Source organism: Malania oleifera, chromosome 4 (assembly GCF_029873635.1).
Source record: "Malania oleifera isolate guangnan ecotype guangnan chromosome 4, ASM2987363v1, whole genome shotgun sequence".
NCBI lineage: Eukaryota > Viridiplantae > Streptophyta > Magnoliopsida > Santalales > Ximeniaceae > Malania > Malania oleifera.
Genome location: NC_080420.1, coordinates 6,020,137 through 6,027,473, shown reverse-complemented (window position 1 = coordinate 6,027,473; position 7,337 = coordinate 6,020,137).

The following is a 7,337-nucleotide window of genomic DNA, read 5'->3' as shown; positions in this document are numbered from 1 at the left end:
TTACGTTTTGCCTAAATTCATACAAATCTAAGTTTAAAGTTCCAATTTGACTCTCTCAAATTCAAGGTAAATATATTTTTGATATGTCCTTAAAGGTCATAACTAACTTATGTTATTCAAAACTGACAAATGAATTAATCTTGAATTAGAAGTGAAAATGTCTTCACGATCTCAAGTTTTAATCTTTGGAAGAAGTTTAGAGATGGGGATTAGGGTTCCCCTTTGTGAAGGGGAAGCCCAATTAATTAATCTAAAAAATATTGGATGGGTGAGTCAACCAGCTTATTGGTATGTTACTCCTAGTTTAGAGTATATATATATATATATATAATAGATATGTTAATAACTTACTGTAATTAATATTTATTATCCCTAATTTTATAATAAATGACATTCATGTCACTCTCCAATTGATAAATATGATTATCACAACTCTAATTTTAGTAATTTTTTTTTTCAGTGGTTGTGTGTGCACAACACAAATTTAAAACTTAAATGATGCAGTAAAAGTGGGTACCATATAATTTTAATTTGTCTAAGACATCAATTTGCAGTCAAGCTATGTTATCTTGGAAGTTTGCAAAGTTCACAACTATTATTTTAGAGGCCTTTTAGTATTATTGTCAAAAATTATGAAAGTGAGAACCAAAATTAGGAACAAAGTCTGAAAAAATAAAAAATTTAAAGACCAGCGATGCCCCCTCCTCCATTAAAAATTGAAATATTTTTAGAAAATATTACACTAAAATTTTTTAAAAATGCTATTAAATATGAGATTTTTTATATTTTTTGTTTTACTAATGTTGGCACTTAACACATTGAATTTCTCTATTAAGAGGGAAAATAGTGTCACAAAATTAAAATGTAATGCATTCACCCCAAATTTGTTAATTTTTTTTTTAAAAAAAATACTCATTTGTCCAAGTAAGTGAAAGCTGCTTAAGAAGACAAACTCACTTTAAATGTGAATATGAATATATATATATATATATATATATATATATATATATATTATGGTACGAATTAGCGTGAAGGCAATGCATTGTATATATGAAATCATGGCCTGATTCAAATTAAAAGTAGTTAAATGACAATGAAAACAAAAAAAAAAATCAAATCAAATTAGATAATTAATATAGTAGATTGGTTTATATAATATATAAAATTAAAAATAAAATGAGGCAAATATATGAGTTTTGAAGAGATTGTTGGAGTTCATTTCGAGTTTTATTTTATTTTAATTAAAATTATTTAAAAATAGTTCAAATGGAGCTTTATTTTCTAAATTGAACTACTGAAATACATGCTGGTGTTGAACGCCAACTACATGGCTAATGTAGTACATTATGAATTGCATGTTGGTAGTGGAATTAGGTTCTCGCATGCTCAAACTCACTGGTATTTGCATGATGTGTATTATCGTGATTTGTTTGCTTGAATCTATAAAGTTTTAATGCAGGAATTTTTTGGAAAATGTCCAATTTACAGACGACATGCTTCCGAAATTTCGTTAAAGTTTGTCCATAATAAAACTATGTACAAAGAAATGTTGCATGATCAGTTAAAACTTAAAGTCATTCTAACTCGCGTCTCTCACATGTTGAAATTCGTAAGAAAAGAGACGATCTTAGGCTTATAATTGAAAATAAAAAAGACTTGGCTAAGAACAACAATCGTAAGTGTACAATGAAAGGTCAAGAACTAAATGGAATATGAAATAAAATGTCAAATTAATTACTGTCATTTCATATATTCATTGAAGCTTAGACCCGTCTAAGAACGGTTACTATACATTCATACCTAATTGTACATGTGAGACAAATCAATTGTTATATTTCAATTGATTATTAATCATACTATGTTAACTTATAATCACTTGAACATGTTAATTATTTGTTTCACTTACAATTAGTAATGTTTGTATTTCAACCATTCTTGGATTGTCCAATGTGGACAGTTCCGCAAGTTGTATTTACATTGTTGTCATCGTTCACGCTTTGTCAATTGTCATTATATATTTCGAGAGCGTCTCTACTTGTGTTCTCTAGGTGCATAGTGGGGTGTCGTGATAATTTGTTAGTGATGGAAAACCAGCAACATATTCACTTCCCCCATCTCGTGTACTTGGAGAGACATGGGGAGATGTTACTGAAATTTATAACAACTACAACGAAGGAATTTAAGCGATTGATTGCAATGTAAATGCAACATTCCTGAATGGGATAGGATTCGTACCCTTTAGAGTATGATGGTTGATTATAGGATTCACGATGCAGGCGTTATAAGCATTATGAGAACCAGAATAATAACACCATTTACTTAAACATATTATAGGGTAATTAATGAACATTGATAAGAGTTGGATGAACGCTCGGGGGTAGGTTTTTACCAGAGTACGTGAAAGGGGTACATGATTTCATAGAGTTCGCGCGTTCTCGTGCAGCAAAGCCAGTAGAATAAGGTGTCTTTGTAAGAAATGTCAGAACATAACATTCAAACACATTAATTTGGTCTATTCACATTTATTAGACTTTGGAATGAAGAAAAGGTACACAACATGGGTGTTCTATGATAAAGATTACGCAGTTCAGAGCGATGATGATAACGATGAAGATGAGGGGGAAAATATAGTAGGTGGTGATACTTGTTCTGAAGGGGTAATTGAAATGTTAGGTGATTGCAAATGGGGATTGCAATGGACACAGGCGATGTGTCTGTGTTGCGTACTGGTGATGAATCTACTTCAGCAGGTACCGTACCTTGCGATGCTAGTACGTTGAATCGACTCAGTAAATCATTTGTTAATCTCATGAGGGATGCACAGGTACCCCTATATCCAAATTGTAAAAAGTTCTCAAAATTAGAGTTTCTGATAAAGTTGCTTCATGCAAGGACAATGCATGAGTTATCTCAGAGCGCATTCAACATTAAGCCTCATTAAGACAGCACTGCCTGATGGTGAAACACTTCCCAAGTCTTTTTATGAGGCGAAGACATACATGCGTGAATTGGGTCTCGATTACACTCTAATACATGCGTGTAGGTATGATTGTGCACTCTTTTATGGTGAACATGAAAATGCGAACGAGTGTCGAGAATGTGGTGAACCGAGGTATACAACTAATCAAAAGAAGGGTAAAAAGATGCCCAAAAAAGTTTTGCAATATTATCCATTAATCCCGTGGCTGCAACAATTGTATAGGTGCAAAAAGACTGCTACAGATATGAGATGACATCAAGAGAAACGTCTTCAAGATGGAAACACCTTTAGTCATCTAGCGGACTCTGAAGTTTGGGCCGATTTTGATAAAATGCATTCGTGGTTTGCTAGTGATCCTCGCAACATCAGACTTGACCTTGCTTCAGATGGGTTTAATCCTCTCGGTACCATGAACAACCCATATAGCATGTGGCCAGTTATGATGATGTCATACGATATGCTGCCATGGCGATGTATGAAAGAACCTTTCATTTATTGTCTCTGCTTATTCCCGGACCGAGAGCACCTGGTAATGATATTGATGTTTACCTGCGTCCGTTAATTGACGAGTTGAAAGAATTATGGGAAAAAGGAGTGGAGACATTCGATGTGGAAATCGGGACAACATTTCAGATGCATGCTGCAGTCTTGTGGATAATTAATGATTTCCCCACATACGACAACCTGTCAGGTTGAAGCACAAAAGGTTACTTAGCATGCCCAATATGTAATAAGAATGCTGGGTCCTTATACTTGAAGCATGGCCGCAAGTTATGCTTTATGTGTCATCGCCATTTTCTACGAACTGGACATCCTTGGAGGACTCGTTGCATCAAAAACTTCAATGGAAAACCTGAATGAAGGTCGCCGCCAAAGCGACTAAGTGGGGAAGAGATATTAAATCAGCTAAGGTTGATCGGAGATGTGAAATTTAGGAAACCACCAACCAGTAGAAAAAGAAAACGCGCTGAGTGGGAGTTGAATTGGACGAAAAGAAGCATCTTCTTTGAGTTGCCATATTGGAAAGATCTTCTACTATGCCACAACTTGGATGTCATGCACATCGAAAAGAACATTTGTGAGAACGTCCTTGATATATTGCTTGATATAAATGGGAAGACAAAGGACACCGCAAATGCTCGCCAGGATATGGAAGATATAGGAATACGGCCTAAGTTGCACCTGTTTCGTGATGGGGAAAAAATTCTCATGCAATCAGCTTGTTACACATTTTTGGAGGATGAGAAGAATAAATTCTTCGAATGGTTGAAATCAGTGAAGTTCCCTGATGGATATGCATCGAACATAGCTCGATGCATAAACACGAATGAAGGGAAGATGTTAGGAATGAAAAGTCATGACTGTCATGTCCTTCTACAACAGGTTTTTCCCGTTTTCCTTCATGGACACTTGACTGAAGATGTTCGCTCGGTGCTAATTAAGTTGGGAATCTTTTTTCGAAAGTTGTGCTCTAAAAAATTGAACGTAAACGTACTTGAACGATTAGAGGATGACATCGTGATCATACTATGCAAGCTGGAAAAAATATTTCCGCTAGCATTCTTCGATGTGATGATCCACCTAACTGTCCATTTACCATAGGAGGCCATAATTGGAGGATTGGTTCAATATCGTTGGATGTATCCTATTGAGAGGTAAATTATAAAGTCATATAATGGTCAAGCGATTTCCTTATTTTTATTTTTTTTCTTTATTGTGTCTCAAGTCTATAATGCTACATAAAATGCATAGGTTCTTGTCCACTTTGAACGGGTACGTGCACAATAAGGTACAACCAGAAGATTCAATCATTGAGGCATACATTGACAGTGAATGTCTTGCATTTTGCTTAATGTATCTACATGATATTGACACAATGTTCACTCGTGAGGAGAGAAATACAGACGTTCATGCTATTTATGCCGAAGATGAATAACCCAGGAGCTCTATATTTTAAGAAAATGTTCGGCCTCTCGGTGCATGAGTTTACGATTTATTGATATGGACGACCTACAAAAGGCTCATTTTTATGTCCTCAACAATTGTGATGAAACTATTCCATATATCGAGTACGTGATTCCAAACTCTTTACTTTGCATTGTATTTACATATGCATTGTAGTAACCGGGAAAAAAATAAAATTTTAAAAAATAATAATAATAAAATAATAAAATAAAATAAATTAATTAAATTAACAAGTAAAATGAATAGTATGATAAGGAACAAATATATATATATATATAAATATTAAAGTATGTATATATATATATATATATATATATATATATATAAAGTGTGAAAGCTTCTTCAAGAAGCTTTACTTTAATTAATGTTTACTATTATATATATATATATATATATATATATATATATATATATATATATATATATATATAAATAACACAAGCTTCTTGAAGAAGCTTTGAAAGTCAAAATCCAAATTGAATTGGATTTTTGGTGTGCGTGAGTGCACTCTCTCTCTCTCTCTCTCTCCTACGACTCTCTCTCTCTTCGATTCCGGGCTAGTTTTATGCCGGATCAACAAACCAAAGCCACCACGACGCTCCTAGCGAAATTCTCTACAAGTCTGCCGGAGCGGATCGTCAGGAAAACGAAGTTGGATTTCATCCCAAATCCAAGGTAAGACTTTATATTCAATATTTAGATTTTTGACAGTTGAAGAAAGTGATATACGCGTAAAAATACTGAACTTTAATACTGGAAATTTTCAGTTCCAGGGTGTTGATTGGGAACATTGGGAATCATCTCTAAGTTGAGGTAAGACTTTTTAAGTCGAATTTGACTTGGTGATAGTTATAGAAAATGTTGTACGTACGAAAATACTAAACTTTAATTCTGCGAGTTTTCATTTTCAGGGTGTTGAGTTGAGAACCTTGTGGGTACGGGGAAGATTTTCTTAAGGGCTTTTCAGGAATCAGATAAGGGAATAAACTAAGCTAGTTTTGTTTTGAGAAAATGTATGCATATATATGTAGCATCTGGTTTCAGGAAAAATAAATATATTTATATATATGATTTATATTTGAAAAATACTGTTTAAATGATGATATATTGAATACGTGGAAAATTTGTTTAGTGTGGCATGAGTATAAAAATGTTGTGAAATACTGTTTTTTGGGAATGGGGACGATATGGATTTCTATAATGGAAAACCGGCGTACGGGCCGAGATATATATATATATATGTGATTTACCGGCATACGGGCTGTGCTATGTGGATGAGATTTGCCAGCGTACGGGTTGTGCTACATGATTTGCCGGCGTACGGGCCGAGCTATGTGATTTGCCAACATACGGGCTGTGTTATGTGATTTGCCAGCGTACGGGCCGAGCTATGATAAAATGTGAAATACCGGCGTACGGGCCAATGATTTTCATGATATATGTATATGTGAAAAATGATATGAATGATTTGATAATTAATGATATGAGTTATCCATGTATCACGATTTTAGTATATGTATATGATATCAGAACCTAGTTGGCTTGGTCTATGCTAGCACTTGCACAGTACTGTTGCTATGTGTCCATGGTCCTCGTGATTATGATATCTGTGTTAACGCCACTGTACGGAGTGGTGTGAGATTGGATGGTCAATGTGGTTATTTTCAAGAAGTGTGCTGTTATCGCCCCTGGTGTACGGACCATCTAGGTAGACCCATCGGACCTACAGACTACTGTTTGACTTGGCAGTGGTCGGCCAACCATTGTCAGGTCCCGCCTTCGGGCCACACAACCCAGTCATGTGGGGGTAATACATGACAACAGCCAGCTAACCTACCAGGATTGTTTTATGTTATTATTAGTGTATGAGATTAGATATGTTTATGAAAATGCAGTATATTCTGCTATGTGTTGATATATATGTATGTTTTCCCAGATTTGATAAACAGTATTGAATATGTTATGTATGGTATATGTAGAACACATAATACTTATGTTGCCACACACTGGTATTAGTTTATTTCCCTTACTGAGAGGTGTCTCACCCCTAAATCTTATTAACTTTTCAAGAGCCCCGGATAGGGGAGCGGAAAAAGCCCCGCTGATATAGTACGGTCTATCTACCCTTTTTGAAGGGTAAGTTTTGTAGGGACAGTTAGATTTTGTGGAAAATGTCCCTAGGTTTTATTTTTGGGATGTATATATGAAAATACAGTGATTGTAGTAACTCTGGTATATTATGGTATATGGTATTGAGATGTACATGTTTGTATATTTTCTGCTGCTAGGGCTTCTGCTTTATACTTTGATATATCCTTGGTGCCCACGGGCCCAGGTAGATTGTGACTTGCTGAGTTAGAATGTATGATGTGATGATAATTTATTTATTAAA